Below are 24634 nucleotides of genomic sequence, written 5' to 3'. Positions count from 1 at the left end.
GGATGAAAAAAAAAAAAGGAAAACTATAGGCCAATATCTCTGATGAACATAGACATGAGAATCTACAACAAAACACCAGAAAACTGGATCCAACAGCATATCAAAAGGATAATTCACTACAATTAAGTAAATTTCATCCCAGAGATGTGAGGATGGTTCAATATACATAAGTCAATAAATGTGATTCACCACATAAACAGAATTAAAAACAAAAACTATATAATAATTTCAACAGAAGCAGAAAAAGCACTCAATAGAATCCAGCATGATAAAAACATTCAAACAACTCAGCATAAAAGGACCATACCTCAAAATAATAAAAGCCATATTTTGCAAACCCACAGCCAACATCATACTGAATGGGGAAAAGTTGATAGCTTAAGAACTGGAACAAAACAAGAATGTCCACTTTCATCACTTCTATTCAACATGGTACTGGAAGTGCTAGCCAAAGCAATCAGGTAAGAGAAAGAAATGAAGGGCATTTAAATTGGTAAAGAGGAAGTCAAATTATCTCTGTTTGCTTATGAGATAATCTTCTATCTAGAAAACCCTAAAGTCTCCTTCAAAAGATGTCTACATTTGATAAACAAATTCAACAAAGTCTCAGGTTATAAAATCAACATACAAAAATGATAGCATTTCTATACACCAAAAAGCACCAAGCTGAGAACAAAATCAAGAACTCAATTCCATTTATAATGACTGCAAAAAAAAAAAAAAAAAAAAAACTATGAATAAATTTAATCAAGGAGGTGAAAGATCTCTACAAGGAAAACTAAAAATCATGATGAAAGAGATAATAGAAGACACAAATAGAAAAACATCCCACAGACGTTCTTCCCCGAGAGTCGCCGCGGTTTCCTGCTTCAACAGTGCTTGAACTGAACCCGGCGCTCGACCCCCATCCCGCCGGCCGCTCACAGCCAGCCTTCCGACACCTCCTCACCGCGGCCTCCAGCGCCGCCTCTCCTCAGCTGCCGCCATGATGACCGCATCCCCCTCGCAGGGGCGCCAGAACTACCACCAGGCCTCGGAGGTCGCCATCAACCGCCAGATCAACCTGGAGCTCTATGCCTCCTGCGTCTACCTGTCCATGTCTTACTACTTTGACTGCGATGATGTGGCTTTGAAGAATTTTGCCAAATACTTTCTTCACCAATCTCATGAGGGGAGGGAACATGCTCAGAAACTGATGAAGCTGCAGAATCAATGAGGTGTCCAAATCTTCCTTCAGGATATCAAAAAACCAGACTGTGATGACTGGGAGAGCTGGCCGAATGCGACGGAGTGCATGTTACACTTGGAAAAAAGTGTGAATCAGTCACTACTGGAACTGTGCAAACTGTCCACTGACAAAAATGACCCCCACTTGTGTGACTTCATTGAGACACATTACCTGAATGAACAGGTGAAATCTATTAAAGAACTGGGTGACCACAGAACCAACCTGTGCAAGATGGGAGCCCCTGAATCTGGCATGGCAGAGTATCTCTTTGACAAGCACACCCTGGGAGACAGTGATAATGAGAGCTAAGCCTTAGGCTAACTTCCCCATAGTCATGGGGTAACTTCTGTGATCACCAAGGCAGTGCACGCATGTCAGGGTTTCCTTTACCTTTTCTATAAGTTGTACCAAAACATCCACTTAAGTTCTTTCATTTGTACCATTCCTTCAAATAAAGAAATTTGGTACCCACCCACCCCCCATAAAGAAAAACATTCCATGCTCATGGATCAGAACATTCAATGTTATTAAAATGACAAGACTGTCCCAAGTAATCTACAGATTCCGTCTAATTCCTATCAAAATACCAACATAATTTTTCACAGAATTGGAAAAAATAATTCTAAAATTTATATGGAGCAAAAATAGAGCCCAAATAGCAAAGCAATCCTAAGCAAAAAGAACAAATCTGGAGGCATCACATTACTTGACTTCAATTTAAACTATAAGGCTATAGTAACCAAAACAGCATGATATTGACATAAAAGTAGACAACATGAGGTCTGAAAATTAAGTTAGTGAACTTGCCACTGTGTGCTTATGTTACAGCACTGTACAAACAGCTCAGTAAGGTTACACAACTTTGGTATGTCAGTGTCTTGTGGCTATGTTCACATTGACATGTGGTGGTGTCTTGCTGAGTGGCATTCATTATGTTATTGCCTGTTTTTGTATGCCATCACAAGAATGTCAGAGCTTAGAATAACAAATATTAAATTTCTTATTAAACTTGGAAAGAGTGGAAGTGAAATCAGGGACGTGTTAATCCAAGTCTATGGGGATGATACCATGAAGAAAACAGCAGTGTGAGACTGGATTAAACATTTTTCTGAAGGGAGAAAAAGCATCACTGATGAAGAGAGATCTTGACAAGCAGTAACAAGCAGAACTGATGAGAACATTGCAAAAATTTATTGAATTGTGTTAAAATTGCCAGCTGACTGTAAGAAGCATAGCAGACCAAATAAACATTGATAGAGAAGCAGTTAGAAAAATCTTAACTGGAAATCTTGACATGATAAAGGTCTGTGCAAAAATGGTCCAGAAGGAGCTCACTGATAAATAAAAGCAAAGGAAAATCAAAGCTTGCCAAGACCTCTTGGACAGGCAGAAGATTTTGGGGGCTGTATTATCACTGTTGATGAAATACGGGTGTATAAACCTGAAACAAAGCATCAAGTGCACAGTAGAAGTCAGCCAATTCTCCACAACCAAAAAAGTTCCATCAGTCCAAATCAAGAGTCAAAATGATGTTGCTAATCTTTTTTGATATCAGAGGTATTATTCATTATGATTTTATACAAAGTGGACAAACAGTTAACCAAGTTTGCTATTTGGAAGTTCTGAAAAGGCTGCATTGAATAAGTCAGACAAAAATGACCTGAACTTTTCACCAACAACTCATGGCTCTTGGATCATTACAAGGCACCAGCTCACACAGCACTGTCTGTGAGAGAGTTTTTAGCCAATAAACACATAACTGTATAACCTCTCTACTCACCTGATCTGGCCACCAATGACTTTTTTCTTTACCCAAAGATAAGGATATATTGAAAAGAAGACATTTTGATGACATTCAGGATATCAAAGGTAATGTGACAATAGCACTGATGGCCATTCTAGAAAGAGTTCCAACATTGCTTTGAAGGGTGACTAGGCACTGACATCAGTGCATAGCTTCCTAAAGGGAGGACTTTGAAATATCCAGCAATGAGGTATGTAGCACTTATTCTAGAATGAGTTTGCAAACTTAACATTGTTAGACCTTGTAGATTAATGGAACAGAATTGAGAACCTAGAAATAAAATCACGTACCTACAACAAATTGATCTTCAACAAAACAGACAAAAGCATACACCAAGGAAAGTTCACACTGTTCAAAAAGTGGTGCTGGAAAAATTGAATAGCCATATGCAAAAAAATGAAATTGGATCCCTGTTTCTCACCATATACAATTAACTCAAGATGGATTAAATACTTAAATGTAAGACCTGAAACAATTAAAATCCTAGAAGAAAATTTAGAAAATACTCTTTTGGTCATTGACCTAGGCAAAGACATTTACACCTAAGACACCAAAAAGCAAATACAATAAAAACAAAAATCGAAAAATGAGACTTAATTAAACTAAAAAGCTTCTGCACAGCAAAAGAAATAATAAAAAGAAAAGTTAATAGACAACTTATAGAATGGAGAAAATATTTGCAAACTGTGTGTCCAACAAAGAACTAATATCCAAATCTACAAGAAACTCAAACAATTCAATAAGAAACAGCCCTATTAAAAAGTTGGCAAATTTTTTAATAGGCAACCCTATTTTAATGCCTGTTTCTGTCATTTGCCCACATTTATATATATATACACACATACACACACACACACGGCCATGAAACATACGAAAAAAATGCTCACCATCACTAATCATCAGGGAAACGCAAAGTAAAACTACAATGAGATACCACTTTCCCCCGTCAGAATGGCCATTATTAAAACATCAAAAAACAATAGATGTTGGCAAAGATGCAAGTGAAAAGTGGACACTTGTACACTGTTGGTGGGAATGTAGAGTAATACAACCTAAATGGAGCTCAGTATGGATATTTCTCAAAGAACTAAAAGTAGGCGATGCCTATTGCTCAATGGATAAAGGCACCAGCCACAAACACCAAGGTTGGTGGATTTGAACCCAGCCCAGGCCAGCTAAACAGCAATGACAACTGCAACAAAAAAGTAGCTGGGCGTTGTGGCATGTGCCTGTAGTCCCAGCTACTTGGGAGGCTGAAACAAGAGAATCACTTAAGCCCAGGAGCCAGGAGTTTAAGGTTGCTGTGAGCTGTGATGCCACAGCACTCTATTGAGACTCTATCTCAAAAAAAAAAAACTAAAAGTAGATCTACCCATTTTATCCTGCAATCCCATTACCAGATATCTAACTAGAAGAAAAGAAATTATATCAAAAAGATAGCCTGTACTCGTATGTTCATTGCAGCACAATTTACAATTGCAAAGATATGGAATCAACCTAAGGGTCAATAACTGATGCGTGGATAAAGAAAATATGATATATATGTGTATATATATCACAAAAATATATATATACAAGTATATCACAAATACACACACACAGAATGCGTGTGCACACGTGCACACACACACCATGGAGTACTACTGAACGCTAAGAAAGAATGAAATAACGTCTTTTGCAGCTACTTGGGTGGAATTAGACACCATTATCCTAAGTGAAATAACTCAGGAACAGAAAAACTAATGCCTCATGCTCTTACTTTTAAGTGGGAGCTGAACTATGGTTACACGAGGGCACACGGAAGGGGTATAATGGACATTGGAGGCTAACAAAGAGGGAGGATGGGAGAGAATGAGGGAAGAAAAAGTACCTAATGGGTACAATGAACACTACTCAGGTCATGGGTATGCCAAAAGCCCAGGCTTCATTACTATACAATATACATGGGTTTTGAGACAAAAATTTTGTCAGAAGTTTTGAGACAGACTGTGTTACGGTCCATTATTTCACTTCCAAGAAACACAGTCGACAGTCTATTTTCTGATTTTACCTGTGGAAGTTTCAACTTCTTAACTTACTGGTGTTGCTGAGAGGACTTCTTCTGTTTCCATCCACGTGGATTTTACATTTCTTTCTTTCTTTCTTTTTACATTTCTTAATTTTTGCATATCTCACAACTTTCATAATGATCCCATGTATGTACATATACAATGTAGTAGAATTAAGCTTTTACACCCTAAAATTTAAAAAATTTTAGAACCCCACCAAAATAAATAAGTAAATGAAGAAAACCAAAATGAAAACAAAACAAAATCAGTTATCCATATGTGTGTGGATCTATTTCTGATTCCTGGACTCCCTGTTCTTTTCCATTTATTTATTTGTCTATTTTTATACCAACATCATATGTTGTGATTATTGTAGCTTTAAAACAAGTTTTGAAATCACAGTAGTGTTAGCCCTCCAACTTTGTTTTTTTTTAAAGTTGTTTTAGGGCGGCGCCTGTGGCTCAGTCAGTAGGGCGCCGGCCCCATATGCCGAGGGTGGCGGGTTCAAACCCAGCCCCGGCCAAACTGCAACTAAAAACTAGCCGGGCGTTGTGGCGGGCGCCTGTAGTCCCAGCTACTCGGGAGGCTGAGGCAAGAGAATCGCTTAAGCCCAGGAGTTGGAGGTTGCTGTGAGCTGTGTGAGGCCACGGCACTCTACCGAGGGCCATAAAGTGAGGCTCTGTCTCTACAAAAAAAAAAAAAAAAAAAAGTTGTTTTAGTATTCTGAATTTAGAGTCAGCTTGTCAATTTCTATAAAACCTTGTAAGAATTTTGGTTGGCATTTTGACCCATGAATATATGTATCTTTCGATTTAATTAGGTATTCTTTCACTTCTCTTAGTGATCTTTTGTATTTTTAAGTGTATCTGTCTTACTTATCTTTTGTCAGAATTTATTATATATTATTTAGAATATAAGCATTTATGCCCTGGTATTTCATATTTTGTGCTATAATAAATGGTATTTTTATTAAATTTCAATCTCTGATAATTCATTGCTAGTAAATAGAGAAACCATTTGTTTTTATATTGACCTTGTATCCAGCCACCTTGTCATTTTTCTAGGCCTTTTCTGGTTGATTAGGATGGGAAGGTTAAATCCAATCTATGTTCTCTTCAAGCAGAAGTCTCAAGACTGTGAAAGTTCCTAATTGGAATTTGGATTCCTTTCTTCGCTTAACTGACTTTGTCCCTGGTCGTTGTTCTTTGAGTTACTCCATGTCCCCTGAAAATCATTTACTCCTACAACCACCCCCCATATCCCATCTCCCGGGTGAAGAGGATATTTAAATGTCAACCATCTTGCTTCTCTTTTAAGTTTTCATATTTTGTATGATTCGTGTGCACATGGGCACACATTAATAACATTTGCATGCCTTTTTCCTGATAATTTATTATCAATCAGTTGTTTTAGAGACTCAAATTATGACACTTCGAGGGGGACAATTTAAACTTCCCTATACTCCTTAGCAAAGCAGATTTCAAAGGCACCTTACTGCTTTTTTATTATACCAGTAGTAGTATTATTACTTTTAGTACTACTACCAATAGTAGTATTACTACTATTATTACTATTATCATTCTTAGGCATATAAATGCATGGTAACTTCTGACTGGCTATAGTTACTGCTAGAGGCAGAGTAGTAAGCAGCTGAGAAGAAATTTTCTTTTTTTTTTTTGTGGTTTTGGCCGGGGCTGGGTTTGAACCCGCCATCTCCGGCATATGGGACTGGTGCCCTACTCCTTGAGCCACAGGTGCCGCCCGAGAAGAAATTTTCTAACTAGGAAAGAGGCTTGATTTTCTATTGTTTTAGTTTTCCTACTACAAATTCCCATAGTTTTTCTCGTATTTCCGTATGCATGAGAATCATCAGAAAGTGTATTCTGACAATAGAGATTCCCAACATACCCTCTTTTCAACCCAATGAATATGAACCTAAGTGTGTTTTTAAGCCACTATACAGAAGATTCGGACATGTACCAATGTTTAGAAACTTCTGTTGTAGAGAATTCTCAGAGACCACCAGGTTCAGGCACTTGGAAAATTATTAACTTGTAAAACTTCTCCCCTCAGTATTTCTACTCTTCCTTCTTCCTCTACTCAAGCTCCTGTGTTTCTTGGTTCTCTTCTAAAGAGAAACTCAAAATATTTTACCCCCAAAGTACTTCTCTGACATATATTGAGAAAGCTGTTCAGAGGGCCTGCAAACAGGCATAGCCCTGCAAAACTGCCTTTTGCAAAGGAAAGTTGCATCTGTAGAGAAAAATCTGCACCAGTGAAAAAAGCAGCCAGGCTTTCTCTGAAGCCCCTCCCTTGTCAGGGTCTAGAAAAGATTAACTCAACTGCAGGCCACTATTCTTTCTGAGAGCAGTTTCAGAATAATTTGAGACCTTTTCCTCTTTACAGGAAGACAGCCTTTACTGGACACGCTTTCCTCCTTCCATTCTTCCTTACCTTGGGACACCACTTCCTCAGAGCCCAGAAAAACATGGTCCCAGGTTATTGTTCTTTGAGCTGTTTCATTTCCCCTAAAAACCATTTACTCCTTCAACCACCCCTCATCTATCCAGTGAAGAGGATGTTTAAATGTAGGCCATCTTGCTTTTCTTTTAAGTTTTCATATTTTGTATGATTCGTGTGCACATGGGCACACATTAATAAAATTTACAGGCCTTTTTCCCATTAATCTACTATCAATCGGTTTGTTTTATAGACTCAAATTATTGACACTTCCTGGGGGGAGGGTGTTAAACTTTCCCTACACTCCTTAGTAAAGCAGATTTTCAAAAATTATTTCCAAGTGTTATTCTAGGAATATCATATTTTCCCTCCCTTCCAAGAGAAACTGCACAGTCAACAGCCCCTCTTGCCTAGGAGGCCCTATGACCCTGTCCCACTTTCACCCCTCCCACAGGTTGTTCATTCAGGGAGGGTGTGCATAGCCAAATTCAGCATTAAGCTGATTCAGATACACTGAGCACTGACTGTCACGACTGTCTCCTGAGAAAGCAATATCTAAGTTGTGTCTACCTTTAGATCTATGATACATTCTGAGTTAATTTTTATTTATGTTTTTTCTTTTTCTTTTCTTTTTTTTTTTTTTTGAGACAAAGTCTCATTATGTTGCCCACAATAGAGTGTGGTGGCATCACAGCTCATAGCAACCTCAAACTCTTGTGCTTAAGTGACTCTCTTGCCTCAACCTCCCAAGAAGCTGGGATTTACAGGTGCACACCTCAACACATGGCTATATTTTTTGGTTTTTGTTGTTGTTATCATTGTTATTTAGTAGGCCTGGGCCAGGTTCAAACCTGCCAGCCCCGGTGTATGTGGCCAGCGTCCTAACCACTGGGCTATGGGTGCGGAGTCTTGAGTTAATTTTTATATACGGTGCAAGGTATGAATCAAAGTTTAATTTTGCATATGGCTATCTAGTTGCTCTATTAGATCATTGTGATTCCCACCATCTATGTGAAATATCCAAAATTGGCAAATCTCAAGAGGTGGAAATCAGATTGGTGGGAGCAACTGCTTAATAAGCATGGGGTTTCTTTAGGGGTGATGAAAATGTTTTGGAACTCCATAAAAGTGGTAGTTGAACAATGTGTGAATGTACCAAATGTTACTGAATTGTTTACTGTAGAGTGGTTAATTTTATGATGTGCATTTCATCTCTGCTAAAGAACAAAACAGCAGGGAATTGGATGCTGGAGTGGATGTCAAGCCTGAAGAGCTCTCAGAGGATGGGGTTCTGCAGGCAGGCCTCGGGGCACACATTCACATCAGGAATGAACCAGCAGGGAGGGGCTTAGGGTAGGAGAGGAAGTCACAGAGCTTAGCTCCCTGAGAGCTGTGGGGATGACAGGGTCTGGAAGTGATGGAGGGCAGATGTTGATACTTACCTGCCAGAGGTGGGATGTGATAAGGACTAGATCATGTAGAACATGGGTAGGCTCACTTTTCTTGGGGGGAAAAAAAAAGCTGGAGAGCAAAATAGTTCTGTCTTTGTGTCTCACACTGGGTCTGTTGCACCTGCTCGAAGCTGCCAGTGTGGTGCAGGAGCAGCCGTGGAGGGAGCATGCATGGGCGTGGCAGAAGTCGGCATCCCTCCTGGGTGGCTGACTCCCTGAGCCTTATTAGCCACAATCGGAGTTTGGGTTTTCTTTTATTTGCATGGAGAAGGCACTGGAGCATTATACATGTGGACTGACGGGATCTGATTTAAAAATTATAATCACTTTATAAACACTTTAAAAATTATAATCGCACAACTATTAAAATACTCTGATGCTAATAAGGTATTTTTATCTACTTGTGAAAGAAAATCAAACTGTAAGCTTTCGGCGTCAACCAGGTTAACTTCCAATTCATAAATACCTCCATTGTTTTCTCAGTTTTATCTTACAGTAGGTATGTGATAGTCATTCTAATATTACATGGAATTATAAAGCCACAGAGTTGACAGAGGCCTCAAGAGACTATCTAATCCATTCACTACACTGCCTGGCAGGTTCATACCTCAATCATCTCAGAGAGAAAAAACCCAAATTATATGCCAATGCTGAGCCTGAAAACAGGTTCTGTTACCAGACACAGAGGGTCCGGCCACCTGTCACTGTCAGCCAACATTCAGAGACAGGGATAGGTCCACCAAACTTTATTGGTCAAAAGGTCGGGATTCTGGAGAACAGTGAGAATAGCCTTTCCAAGTCTGTTCTATTCTTTCATTTCCAAAATCACAGTTTTATGCATTTGAGTGCAAAGTGAAGACCATGTTAACCGTTCTCTTAAACAATAATCAGTATAACTCATGACCCAAAGCAACATTTTTTTTGAGTCAGAGTCTCACTATGTTGCCCTCGGTAGAGTGCCATGGCATCACAGCTCACAGCAACCTCAAACTCTTGGCTTTAAGCAATTCTCTTGGCTCAGCCTCCCAAGCAGCTGGGACTACAGGCGCCCGCCACAACACCCAATTATTTTTTGTTACAGTTGCCATGGTTGTTTTAGCTGGGTTCGAACCCGCCAGTCTCAGTGTATGTGGTTGATGCTGTAATCACTGAGCTAGGGGCGCTGAGCCCCAAAACAACATTCTAATTCCAAAGTTAATCTCCTAAATCAATCTACCTAAACGCCTCAAGATAGGCATCTTTAGCGTGTGAGCTACATTTACAAAACAGTAAGCATGGGGGGCAGGGGGTGTCTGCCCTAGCCTGACAGACTCCACCTTATTCTCACTACATGTGCTTTCAATTCTATTCTTCCCCATATGATGAGAAAATCCATCACCACTCTGATGAGAGGTTTGAAAATAATTCTCATTATTCTTTTTTTTTTTTTTTTTTGGTTTTTTGGCCGAGGCTGGGTTTGAACCCACCACCTCTGGCATATGGGACCGGCGCCCTACTCCTTGAGCCACAGGCGCCGCCCTAATTCTCGTTATTCTAAAAAGATTCAACAAAAACAAGAAACTAAAAAATCTTGGGTGCCTTTGTATGTTCAGAATCTATAATCTCCCTAAACCCCAACTCTGACTGTTCAAATCTACTAGTTGACATTTTCCATAAAATCAGTCAATTCAAGTACAGTCCACAAACATTGACGACGCCTAGAAGGTATATAATACTCTGTTGGATGAAGGCAGGAGTTACTGATACATAGGACAGGTGCTAAAGTGCAACATTAGGTCTCCTAAAAACATTAAAGGAGATATTTCTAAGCATGGAAACACGATAGCAGTATACTGCTGAGGAAACTAGTAGTGTAGTATCTGATAATATTTTTGTAAATAAAAGAACAGAAAGAGAGAGAGATTGGAATAATCTCTAAGTGACAGATTTCAATGAAAAATGTATACCAGTATGGACAACATTCTTCAATCTGTGTTTAAAAAATGGTGACTAGTAAATCATATCACAGGACATAATAATAGCAAGTTTAAAGCACTTGCTGTTATAAGACAAGGCAACATGGTAAAAAGGAGAGAAACTAAAAAAATGAAATGAAATGAAATAAAATGAAGAAAGCCTGTTGATGGTGTGGCACGAGGGGAAAGAAGCATTGGAGAAAAGTCTGCCAAGATCCACTCATCCTGATCTTCCCTCCCACTTTCAAATATCCCCCCAGTAGCTTGCTGTCTCAGTCACATATTGACAAATGCTGGTAATGGGACTATATTAGAGCAATAGCACTCTGAGGAGTCGGCTGGCTTTTAAGTGTGGTTCCATTACGGGATTACGTGGCGCCTGCAAGTCCAATACTCAAGAACAGAGGATGGGGAATGTGACCCAAGGAGCTCAAGCAAAATGACAAAGGAGACAGATTCTATAGCAGCAGATAACATTTACTTCTTGCAAAGAACCACAAAGCTTTTTAAAAAGCAAATGGAATAAAGATGTGGGCGAGAAGTTCCCTCCCTGGGATAAGCAGATGGGGAGGGAGAAAATGAAAAGCAGGTGAATTGCCGAAGAAAAAGCAATACAGTGAAAAGCAGCAGAATTTAAGAGTTAATTATATGCCATTCTTTAAGACATGAGAGATAAGAAACCAGAAAAATACTGATTTAGTGAAGGTGGAACAAACAATTCTTTGCCCAATGGCAAAGAAAGAGGGAAGCCAGCATCTTTAAATGCTGGCAATTATGCAGATGACAGAAAGAATAAAGACTGAATTTCGTTGCGACATAATAAGGGAGGGTATAAAGGAGACAGAAAAGCAATCTGAAGTGTTTACAGTTCCAGTGAGCCGACAGCTCAATGAGCATTTAGAGCACATTATCCGAGCTGTGAAAAATTGCCATCAAAAAATCACTGAAATTAATCAGGAAGTTAAACATTTATTAAAAACAAGCTGAGAGATTATAGGAGAAAGGTCGAGTTCAAAGACTCAACCAAAGCTGAATCAGCTCATTCTGTGCTGTGGAATGGGCGGTGTTTGATTTGGAGCCCAAGGTTCAGATGCAAGAGAGGCCTCCGGAGACCCCCTTGGTTTGGGGGGACTGGAGTCTGCACGTGGGGAAATAGCTGTTGGTGTCAGCCGTCTTGCGAAAAGCTGATGATGCAGCGCTCAACAACCTGGGACCCTTGACCCAGCAATGACGTTTGTACCAGCTTTGGTATTTGGGCAACGTTCAAAATTAAACATAGTTCCCAGTTGTTCAGCCCCCAGTTGCCAAGGCCTAGACTCCAATGTCCAGGCCGAGGCAGCCCTTCCTTGTGGGCAGCAGGGTCTGCCCCTCCCACCACCTCTTTTGTTGCAAAGGTCAAGCAAACAGGAAAGATCTAAGAGCAGACACACGTAGGTCCGGTGTGTTTCTCAGCACAACACGGAAAATGGGCACGTGGTAGTGATATTCCCAGGAGCTATTTTGGGGGAGGGAAGGTAGGAAAAAGGGCTTTTCCTGATAGTTGCTGAGTTTGTGACATAGGCACCTCTATCATACAAGTCAAAAAAAAGATTCAGCAAGCATCCTACCCTTACTAATTTTGTCAAAATGTAAACACACACAATCCTTAGATAGTCAAGCAAGAGAAACAAAAAGAAAAATCCCATCCTACAACCTTGGTCTAATTTACCTTTTTATGAGTTCTCATTATTGGCCCTTTTTGCCTAAAACTCCATTGATCAGGTCATATGATCAAAAATTTTACATGACCAAAAATTTTAGAAGGAAAGGAGTTTCTTGGGGTTTGTTTTTGGTTTTGTTTTCGGTACTTCCATTGCTGTTTTAAGATTTTTTTAAAAAGAGATCCCCTTAGCATTCATTAATCACATTAGACTCTGCAGCAAACATCCTAAATTTCTTAAAGCTACATGAAACTATAAATGTCCTATTATCTAAGGTGGGTGTTACTTCAGGAAAGGAAAGTAGAATGGTTATGAACTTCTAACTCAAACAGATCTGGGTTCAGATTCCAGGTTTGTCACTTACTAGCTGGGTGACCTTGGGCGAGAAGCTTAATCTTACTGCATCTCAGTTTCAACATTTGTAAATGGAAAATAACATCTGCTTTACAGGAACATTCAACGCAATAATGCACGTGAGATATTCACTTAGACGGCAACTGAAGCATTGAAAGATGGGAATAAATGGTAGCCCTTACTATTATTGTTATTAAATAAGTGAGAATTTTGAAATAGATCTTTTTTCTATAAATGGTTACTTTCAAACACTTGTACAGGCTTTTAATATGGACCACCTTCTGAGTCAAATGTGCCACATAAATGAATGGGAGCTATACTGTGACAAAGTGAGAAAGTACTCAGAGTTAAACATGCTGCATACGAATGTTAAAAAGAAAAATTAAAATTTTCTTTTCTTTAGTAACTCTTTTTGAGTCACATTTGTGTGTTCTTTCATCAAGCACCTCCATTTTAAACTGAATGGAAACTGTGGTATTTTTTCCTGATACCTGGAGTTTTGAGGTATGACAATGTTTTCCAATATCCTCCAGTTTCAGTAAGTTCAGGTGATAATATAATGTAAACTCCAAAACAAGAGGACATTGTGAAAAACATCTGTGTTTCAAAATAAGGTGTACTCGTGGGGAAGGAGGGGAAAGGGCTCTTCTCAGAGCTTCTTCTGAAATCAGAATTTATGGTAAATATATGCCTCACCCTCATAAGAGAGAAATGTTCCAGTTAGGGTTCATCAGCAGAAAAGAGAAGTGCCCTAGGTACTTTAAGCAGAAAGGGACTTAATCCTGTGAATTACGAGGTTGGACAGTTAAGTTCGAAAACTCATCTTAGAAAATGTGCTGCATACTTCATTGCTGAAATCACTATGGTCACCTCTGAAGTACTCTTCTTGGGAAGCTAAGCACCAATGCCAGCTCCTAGTCCACACTTCAAAGCAATTTGGGAACTCTTTTTCTGGAATGACCATTTGCTGTTGTCTGGCACAAAAAACACAACAATAACGAGTACCACTCAGCAAGACATGGCCACATATCAACATGAACACAGCTGTGAGGCACTGATATACCAAGGTTATGAAACCTTACTGAGCTGTTTATACAGTGCCACCAATGTAAGTGCATGGTGGCAAGTTGGTGAACTTATTTGTCAGATGACAGTTCTGATAGCCATTCCAGAAGAGTTCCAAAATTGCTTTCAAGGGTGGACTAGGTGCTGGCATTGGTGCATAGCTTCCCAGAGGGAGTAATTCGAAGGTAACTGTACTGGTGTTCAGCCACGAGGTATATAGCACTTTTTCTAGAATGAGTTTGTGAACATAATTGTCAGATCTCATATGTGCTTACAAGATCATTGGAAGAGTTGGAGGAACAGAACCTCTGGGAGCTGCTGCCTTGCCCTGGCCAGACAGGTGGGGAATTAAGAATCTGCTCTAAATCTACTGCCTTCAAGAGCATCTTCATTCAATGCAAAGACTCCACTGCCTCAGCTGCTCACTCAGAATCACAGTTCACAGCTGAGGTCTGTGCTGGCAAAAATGAATGCCCATCAGGGTTTCCTTTCCCCCAGGAAGACGCGCTGCACACAATCCCACCTCCATGCTAAGTGTGCCAGCAGAAAGAGCAGACTGATGCTCCGTGCTAACTCTGCCTTCAAATATCTTAGGAGTGCATCTAATTGGAGGAACCCAGATCCTATCCAGAATCCTGACTATCTCTATGAGAGTCTGAAAAAGGAGCTTTCTTGCTTGCAAAGGGGGTCCAGGAAGGCAGGCTAGAAGGAGCTGGAAATGGATGTTGAGTGCCAGCTCAACATCAAGTATGGTGTGGGCAAGACTCAGAAGCTAAAGAGCTTTAGCTTCTGAGCCTGCCCCTTGCTAGTAGCAGTGTAATCTTGTAAACATTCTTCCTTCCCCTGGGTAAAACAAGGAGGTTAGAATATACTCTTCCTAAGGACTTTGTCAGTCCTCGAAACAAAAATATGATCCTGTAAAAAGTACTATATCCTGGTACAATCCTCTTGGTTCTTATCTCCTAAATGCATCATTTTTCTGTCTTTGTCATTGTCCCTTCTTGGAAGGTTATTCTACCCGGGGGGGGGGTCTGGATCACAGCTTTTTTCTACTAATATTTACAAAATTCCCCACCTTCTCCCCTCCCTATCCCCACCAACATATCCCACCATGGAACTTTAGAATACACTAGAATTGGCTGCAGTTAGAAGTAGGGCAGGAAAAAGTTGGCAGAGCGAAGTTCTCTAATCCCACGCCTAATATCTAAGAGTTCCTAGATAGCTTCTGATGTCAGTCAGTATTCATTGAGCCACTTTCATAAACATAGCTGAGCTGGAAAACCTCTTTCATGGCTTGTAGGTACTATACCAGGTTTGTAAATACCCTAGGAAATATTTTCTTTTGTGAAAATCTTAAGAGTGGTGCTTCTCAAACTTCATTGTGCACAGAGATGCCCTGGGATCTTTTAAAATGCAGGTGCTGAGTCAGTAGGTCTGACATGAGCTCTGAGAGCTGTGCATCTGACAAACTCAGGTGCCACTGCTGCTGCTGCATGGCCCGCTCTTTGAGTAGCAAAGTCTGGACTTGCATGCACCATTCTCCCACCTGCCTCACCCCAAGTGGATTGAACTAAGTGCAAATGGCTGTGATAAAATGTCTCAACTTGAGGATTCCAACCCAGAGACAAGAGAATCAGGGATTTGCTTTTTGATTCTGTTTTTCTGTAGTAAAAGCAAAGCATTATATAACATGTTGCTCACAGAAAAGCATTCCGAGGGGTCTGGTCTATATAATCTCCGCTTCCCAAATCATCACTATTTCCTTATCTGCTACTCCTTCTTTGGAGTACTCTCCGGCTTTGGGATCCAGTTTCCTCATCTGTGAAACAGGAACATTGTCCAGAGGAATTTATGAACTACTGCATGTCAAAGAATCTGGTATACTACTAGAAGCTTTGAAATATTGCTTGTTTCCTGATCCTTGATTTTTACATTCATTGGTTCAATCCTACTTCACCTGGACACCTTTCTTCCATCAGGTGTAAAGAAGAATATTACTAATGAGGGCTTCCCTTATTTCCCTACATGGCCAAGAAAGTTTGCCATTCACTCTTGAAGGTTAATGGAGAATATTGAATTAGCTTGCTACTTTACATGCTAAGGTGGTACCCTGTTAGTTAATAGAACTGCTTGGCATAATTAGTTATGGTAAGAAAAACAGAGAAACAGGCAAAAAAAAGAAAAAATTAAGCAAACAATCCAAAAATTGGTCATAACTCAAGAATAGAGATGTTCATGGGAGCTTTCTATGTAATGACAGAGAAATTGGAAACAGTCTAAAGGCCCACTTTTGAAATATAGGTAAGTAAAGCATGGCATAGCTATATACAGAATATTGTATGTGTAGACTTTAAATGCCTTGTTTAGATTTTTAGTGGCATGGAGAATTCTTATGACATGATGTTTAGAGTAAATTTTAAAATTCGGGCTACAAATTGATGTATACCAAATTAAAACATACAGAGAAAATAACACAGGAAGGAAACATGCCATAGAGAAAATCGTGGTTGCGTCTGAGTGGCTGTTTTTTCTGATCCTTCATTCTTTTCTGCACGTTCCCAAGTCCTCTGCAAAGACAATGTATCAGGAGCACATCTGGGGCCTGACTTGCTTTCCATGTAGCAGCTGTTGTTATTACTCATTTCATCAAAAGAAAATAGAGTAAAAACTGAGAAAAAGATCAAAGATTAGCAGAAAGCACTTATAAATGGGTTAGGATGACACTTGTTTTAAATAAACTTTATTTTGAACTAAGATCATATTCACAGAGAAGTTACAAAGACAGTTCAAAGACACTCCACACACCCCTCACTCTGTTACTCCTATTGTGAACATCTTACATTACCATAATACATGCATCGAAACTATGAGATTAAAATTGGTGAATGACTATTAACTAAACCCAGACTTCACTTGAAATTTACCCACTTTTCTACCTATGTACTTTTTCTGTTCCAGAACGGTATTTTTGTTGACTAAGGCCTCTTCTTTTTTGAATGTACCGATTGTGAAATATACATAGAAGTTTATAAACCTAAAATGTACCATTTCAAGGAAAACTTAAATTTCAAGAAATAGAATAGCACCAGTCTCTTAGGAGCCTTTTCCACTTCCCTGTCCCAGAGATAATCATTACCCTGACTTTTATGGCAACTATATCCTTGCTTTTCTTTGTAATACTACCATCCAGCTCTTAATCCCCACCAATAAAGTAGCATTTCCTGTTTTTGAATGTTTATATACATGGACTATTACTGCATTTATTCCTTTATTCAAGATTATTTTGTTGTGTTTTATGTACATCTGTGGCTCATTCATTTTTCTTCCTATATGGTGTTCAACTAATATGTTCTTTTTCATATTAGCTCCTGCTCCCTGCCCTTCCCTAATCAAATAGACCTTCCGCCTCCATGTCCCAGGGATGGCAATATAGCAGCAGAAAATCAGATTAAAACTATTTATTATTATTATTTCAAGAGCCCAGATCCTTAAAGATTTAAAGAGACTTATAATGGGATTTTTCATCCTCCACCCTATTGACCTGTCGGGCCAAATAATTCTTTTGTCATAGGGCAATCCTGTGCGTAACAGATGTGTAGCAGCACCCAGGGGCTCTACCACTAGGTGCCAGTAGTGTCTACTCCCCTCTGCTTGAGACAACCAAAAATGTCTACAGACTTTGCCAAACATCCTCTGGGGGGCAGAGTCGGTTGGATAGGAGCCACTGGTACAGGAGCCATCTAAACCACTTAACCACATAAACATTCTCTAGGTGAGAAATTAAGACAGTCAGCAAGGAACACAGAGCATGAGACACTGGGGGGTGCCTGTGAGAGGGCTCCAGAGCCTGCTTTCAACCCAGGCCCAGACCTTGGAGGTCAGAGTCAAATGTTGATTGGGGATCCCGAGCAGAAGGAACCCAGGGTTCTCACACTGAGGGAGAGCTTAGAACTAGCAGCTAAGCCAAGTAGGACACAGCAGTGATCTGCATGTGCCAATGGCTGAAGGTTAGATGAAATTGAAGATGACACCAAGGACCAGACACCACCCTCCTTCACTGATGAGTTAATTCTGTACAAGCTACAATAAATTAGATACAAAGTCTAGAAAATGCAGGGCAGATCCCAAATTGACAATTAATTAGGATGGGAGTTTAAGAGAAAATTATTATTTAAAAGTAGTATAAAACTAGTAGGACTATTAGTCAAGAAAAAGGGATAACAGGCATCTTGATTGGAAAGGAAGAGGTAAAACTACCTGTATCTGCAGGTGACATGCTTTTGCATCTAGAAAATCCTAAGGAATACACATTATGCTAATATGCAAGCACAAGTATTGAAGGACACAGGGTCAATACAGGTAGTCCTTAGGTTGCAAACGAGATAGGCTCTTTAGGTTTGTTCTTGAGCTGAATTTGTGTGTAAGTTGGAACAGGTACATTTACCTAGTACCTGTAATAGCCTTGTTCATAAGTGTGAGTTGTATGTCAGTTGGATGTTTGTAACTCAAAGACTTATTGTAATAGCTTCCATTTGTAAGCATGAGTTGTACAGAAGTTGGATGTTTATAACTCAGGAACTGCCTATTACAAAAATTAATTGTTTTTCTACACAATTGTAATGTACAATCCAAAAGTGAAATTAAGAAGACAATTCAATAGACAACAGCATCAAAAAGAATAAGGGCTGGTCACGGTGACTCATGCCTGTAATCCTAGCACTCTGGCAGACTGAGGGCAGGAGGATCCCTTAAGTTCAGGGGCTCAAGAACAGATGGAGCAAGAGCAAGATACCATCTCTACTAAAAATAGAAAAACTAGCCAAGCATAGTAGCGCATTCCTATAATCTTTTTTTTTGTGTGTGTGTGGTTTTTGGCCAGGGTTGGGTTTGAACCCGCCACCTCCGGCATATGGGATTGGCGCCCTACTCCTTGAGCCACAGGCGCCACCCGCATTCCTATAATCTTAGCTACTCAGGGGGCTGAGGCAAGAGGATGACTTGAGCCTAGGAGTTTGAGGTTGCTGTGGGCTATGATCCCATGGCACTCCACTCAGAGAGACATGTATTGGCTGGGTGCAGGGGCTCACACCTGTCTGTAATCCTAGCACTCTGGGAGGCCGAGGCAGGAGGATTGCTTGAGGTCAGGAGAAAAATTAGCCAGGCACTGTGGTAGGCATCTGTTGTCCCAGCTACTTGGGAGGTTGAGGCAGGAAAATCACTTGAACCCAGGAGTTTGATATTGCCGTGAGCTAGACTGAGGCTACATACAGCACTCTAGCCTGGGACCACAGAGTAAGACTTTGTCTTCAAAAAAAAAAAGAAAGAAAGAAAGAAAAAGAAGAATAAAGATATTTAGGAATAAATTTAGTGAAAGAAATGTGAGATTTACACACAGAAAACTATAAAATAGTGTTGAAAGAAATTAAAGAAGACTTCAATCAACAGAAACAGATCCATGTTCATAGATGGGAAAACAATATTGTTAAGATGGCAACGCTCCACATGTTATTTTAAAGATTCAACACAATACATGTCAAAACTCCAGCCACTTTTTATGCAGAAATTGAGAAGCTGATCCTAAAATTCATGTAGAAATATAAGGGACCTGGCATAGATGAAACAAGCTGGAGAAAGAACAACATGGAATATGCTTCCCCCATGAAGCCGTGTGGTGCTGGCATAAGGAATTGAATTGAGAATCAAGAAAGAAACCAATACATGTATGGTCAATTGATTTTTTTATGATCAATTAACTTTTGATAAGGGTGCTAAGGCAATTCAATAAGGAAAGAATAGTCTTTTAAAGAAATTATACTGGACGCTCATATATCCACAGGATCCTACCTCATATCACATATAAAAATTAATTCAATGTTTATTGCAGCCCAATTCATAATTGCTAAGTCATGGAAAAAGCCCAAGTGCCCATTGATCCCCAAATGGATTAATAAATTGTGGTATATTCCATGTACACCATGGAATATTATGCAGTCTTAAAGAAAGATGGAGACTTTATCTCTTTCATGTTAACATGGATGGAGCTGGAACATATTCTTCTTAGTAAAGTATCTCAAGAATGGAAGAAAAAGTATCCAATGTACTCATCCCTACTATGAAACTAATTTATGGCTTTCATATGAAAGCAATAACCCAGTTATAACCTAAGAATATGGGGAGGATGGGCAGAGGGAAGGTGACTGGTGGGATTATACCTGCAGTGCATCTTACAAGGGTACATGTGAAACTTACTAAATGTAGAATATAAATGTCTTAACACAATAACTAAGAAAATGCCAGGAAGGCTATGTTAACCAGTGTCATGAAAATATGTCAAATGGTATATAAAACCAGTGTATGGTGCCCCATGATTGCATTAATGTACACAGCTATGATTGAATAATAATAAAAAAAATTAATTCAAAATGGATTAAAGACCAAAAAGTATGGGTTAAGACTATACAACTCTTAGAGGAAAATTTACGTATAAATCTTGGTGACCTTAAATTGGGCAATGGTTTCTTAGCTATCACACCAAAAGCGTAAGTGTCCCTCTTGCAATCATGCCTTGCCCCCATAAAGTGTGACACACACCAAGGCCCCACCCACCTTCCTTTTTCCCTCTTTCTGTTTCCGCCCCCATAACCATAATTGTCATTAATTGTCCTCATATCAAAATTGAGTACATAGGATTCATGCTTCTCCATTCTTGTGATGCTTTACTAAGAATGATGTCTTCCACGTCCATCCAGGTTAATACGAAGGATGTAAAGTCTCCATTTTTTTTAATGGCTGAATAGTATTCCATGGTATACATATACCACAGCTTGTTAATCCATTCCTGGGTTGGTGGGCATTTAGGCTGTTTCCACATTTTGGCGATTGTAAATTGAGCTGCAAGACATGATTGCAAGAGGGACTTTACCTAACAATTGCAATCAGTGTAACCTGGCTTATTGTACCCTCAATGAATCCCCAAAAATAAAAAAAAAAATTAATAAGTTAGACTCCACCAAAATTTCTAAAACTTTGTGTTGCCAAGGACATGAAAAAAGTGGAAAGACTGCAAAGAACAAGAGGAAATATTTAGAAATCATGTATCTGTTAAGAAACCTGTCTCAAGAAAATATAGAGAACTCATACTCCAACAATAAAAAGGTGGTTTAAAAAATGGACAAAGTATTTGAATAGATATTTCTCCAAGGAAGATACAAATGGCCAAAAAAGGAAAGATACTCAACATCATTAGTCACTAAGGAAATGTAAATCAAAACTATAAATAGATACTACTTCATACCTATTAGGTAACTATAATTTTTTTTTTTTTTTTTTTTAGAGACAGAGTCTCACTTTGTCGCCCTCTGTAGAGTGCGTGGCATTAAAGCTCACAGAACTCTCCAACTCCTGGGCTTAAGCAATTCTCTTGCCTCAGCCTTCCAAGTAGCTAGAACTATAGGCACCCGCCACAATGCCCAGCTATTTTTTTGTTGCAGTTTGGGCGGGGCTGTGTTTGAATCTACCACCCTCAGTATATGGAGCTGGTGCCTTACCCACTGAGCCACAGGCGCTGCCAGATAAGGCAGGTAATAGTGTTGTCAAGGATGTGGAGAAATTGGAATCTTCCTATACCACTGGTAGGTACGTAAAGTGATTTAGTCACTTTGGAAAACAGTATGGCAATTTCTCAAAAAGTTAAACACAGTTACCATATGACCCAATAATTCTTCTAGACATATGTCTACTCAAACACTTGTACACAAATGTTCACTGAAGCATTATTTTAAATAGCCAAAGAGTGGGAACACCAAAATATCCAAGGTGAATGTCTAAACAAATCTGATATATCTGTCTAATGGAATATTATTCAGCAATGAAAAGGAATTAAGCACTAATTCATGCTACGACATGGAGAAATCTTGAAAACAGAATGTAAGTGAAAGAAGCCAGTCATAGAAGGATACATGTTGTATGATTCCATTTATGTAGAACATCAGAAAGGAAATCCATGGAGATGAGAAGTAGATTAACAATTGCTTTGGGCTGTAGGCAGGAGGAATGGAGTGATTGCTAATGGGCATGAAATTTCTCTGTGAAGCGATGAAGTGTTCAAGAGTTAAATAGTGGTAATGGTAGCACAACTTTGTGAATATACTGAAAACCATTCATTGTACACTTTAAAAGGGTGATTTTTTTTTTTTTTGAGACAGAGTCTCACTATGTCGCCCTTGGTAAAGTGCTGTGGCATCACAGCTCACAGCGATCTCAAACTCTTGGAATCTGTATTTCTATCCCTGACCTTGGGCTCAAACTCTCATATCTCTAACTGCCCACAGGGGCATTCATAGTTAGCTACTTTCCCATCACTTTATGTACATGCTTTATGTACTTTCTAAAACCAAATCGTAATGGTGGCCTCATTACCTCTCTCTTTCTGTCACTGATAACAGTGCTATATTTTCATAACTTTTTATACTTCAAAATCTGTTTCCATGAGATCTCATTTTACTTCTCTAGATTCTTGTAAGGTTGCTGTTATTATTCTTCCCATTTTACAGATGAGAAAACTGAGACTCAAAAGGGCAAAGTGATACAGTTGGGATGGGGCAGCTCCAGGATGCAAGCCCAGGTCTGACAGATGCAAATGGGATGGCCAGTCTCCTCATTACCCTGCACCTGAAACCTTCCAGGGAACATTGGCCCCCCTCCCTTTCGTCTACTCTCACATAGTCAATCAGTCACCATGGTACAGGCTGTGAGACTGAGGACTGGTCTGGAAGAACCTGACCACAGATCAGGTCTTTGGTTAATTCTTCCTTTGTAATATTTCACCAGTTGGCCCTTTCTATTCCTGCCATAGCCACCACTAGATAGTTCTGACTTTAGCGTCACCCTGGAGGGACTATTAGAACACAGATTGCTAGTCCCCAACCACAGAGCATCTGAATGAGTAGGTCTGGGGTGCAAGCCAAAAATTTGCATTTCTGGCAAGTTCCCATGTAATACTGATGCTGATGCTTCTGGGGCCATCCTTGGAGAACCACTGGTCCAAGCCCTCACCATCCTGTGCCTAGCCCTGTATTCTCTGCTCCAGACCATCCTGTATACCCCCATCAGCTTTCTCCTGAAGTAGCCTGTGAGTCTGAGGACTGAGTCTCATTTCTCTTTGTACTCTTTCTGTCTCTTGAGCCTAAGCATGGGGTGCTCCCCCTAGTCTAACCTGAACTTTCATTGTGAGTTCAAATCCCTGCCCTGCCAGTAATTAACACTCTGACATAGGCCAAGTCGTTCAGCCTCTACAAGTTCAGTTGCCACTTCTATAAACCAAGATGATGAAAATGCTTACATCATGGGGTTATTGTGAGGATTAAATGAGACAATAATTTTGAAGGGCTCAGAACCACCAAAAGGAGATTAGCTCTCAATAAATGTTTGCTGTTATTACTTGCCAGTCTGCCCCTTGACTATGGTATTCATGTTTCCCCTCTGCACCTTCACTCAGCACTTCCCCTTGTCCCAGACTACCTGCTCCCCTCAGCCCCTTCTCTGCAGCCAACCCCTTTCCATCCTTTTCAAAATTTGCCTCTGCCTCCATTGATTTGTCCAGCCTATGACCCCCCCTTAGTGTTTATCTTTATCACTCATTAATCCAGAATCACATCCTATCTTATAATAGTCTTTCCACTACTCCTCAGTTAATTGTTATATACTTTTCGACTGAATTGTGAGGTCCTTTAGTACAGAAAGCTTACACAATGCTTGCATGTGAATATCCATGGCCCTGCCCTAAACTCATAGAATATTTGCTGAATGAAAGATTGTGTCCTTAACAGACTCACCAGAGAATTAAGGTATTCAGTCATATGCTTTGGAAAGAAGTAACAAGCAATATGAGAATACCTATTTTTAAATGTTTTGGCTTCAGGGTTTAATTTGGCTGTGTTCACGTTCAGTCTGTTTTCAGCAGGGCTCAAGACATTTTTTCTTTGGCGTGAGTTTCTTGGCTGAAGTGCAGGGGGGTTGCCATTCTGTAATGAAACCTGTAACTGTGCCATTCCAAATAGGTGAATTCCACGTGGGTGAAAGTTGAGAGCCAGCTTTTGGAACTTTGATTTTCCTACCTTCCAGATTTAAAGGAACTGCCCTGCTGCAGTGAGACAACAGATGGAGATGTGAACTTTTGCTCTTGGTCTATACGATATTTACCACCACCACCCCCCAAAAGGGGTAGAAACAGGGTGGAAAAAATGATTTCCAGCATTCCCTGAATTCCCAGAACAATATTAAAACAGGTATTTTCCTGAAGAGGCCATTATAAGCTAATGGCCTGGGCCATCACAGAGTGGGTCTTTTCCATCCAAAGTTATTTAATTTGTATGTATTATTATTACTGCAGAAACACTTTTGGATCCTATCCTTTCTTTTCATTCTCATGAATATGATCAAAATTGAACAAGGTTCCAAGTCTGTCACCATACCCTGAGGTCTCCACTGTTCTTTTGTGACCAGTCATAGGTTCCTCACCATTTTTGTAGGTGAATAGGAACTCTCTGCCCAGTCACTGAGCACTTAGGA

At 39.8% G+C, this 24634-nt stretch overlaps 1 pseudogene across 1 annotated transcript; it reads left to right on the top strand.

Annotated features, from left to right (window-relative positions):
- The first annotated feature begins 790 nt into the window (after positions 1 to 790).
- On the top strand, positions 791 to 1699 carry LOC128597854 (ferritin heavy chain-like; annotated as a pseudogene). Its single transcript, XR_008383414.1, has one exon. The product of XR_008383414.1 is annotated as a ferritin heavy chain-like (transcript).
- The last annotated feature ends 22935 nt before the right edge of the window (positions 1700 to 24634 follow it).

This window comes from Nycticebus coucang, chromosome 2, assembly GCF_027406575.1.
Source record: "Nycticebus coucang isolate mNycCou1 chromosome 2, mNycCou1.pri, whole genome shotgun sequence".
NCBI classification, from domain to species: Eukaryota; Metazoa; Chordata; class Mammalia; order Primates; family Lorisidae; genus Nycticebus; species Nycticebus coucang.
The sequence above is the reverse complement of the archived record's forward strand: the minus strand, read 5'-3'. Positions and strand labels throughout refer to the sequence as shown.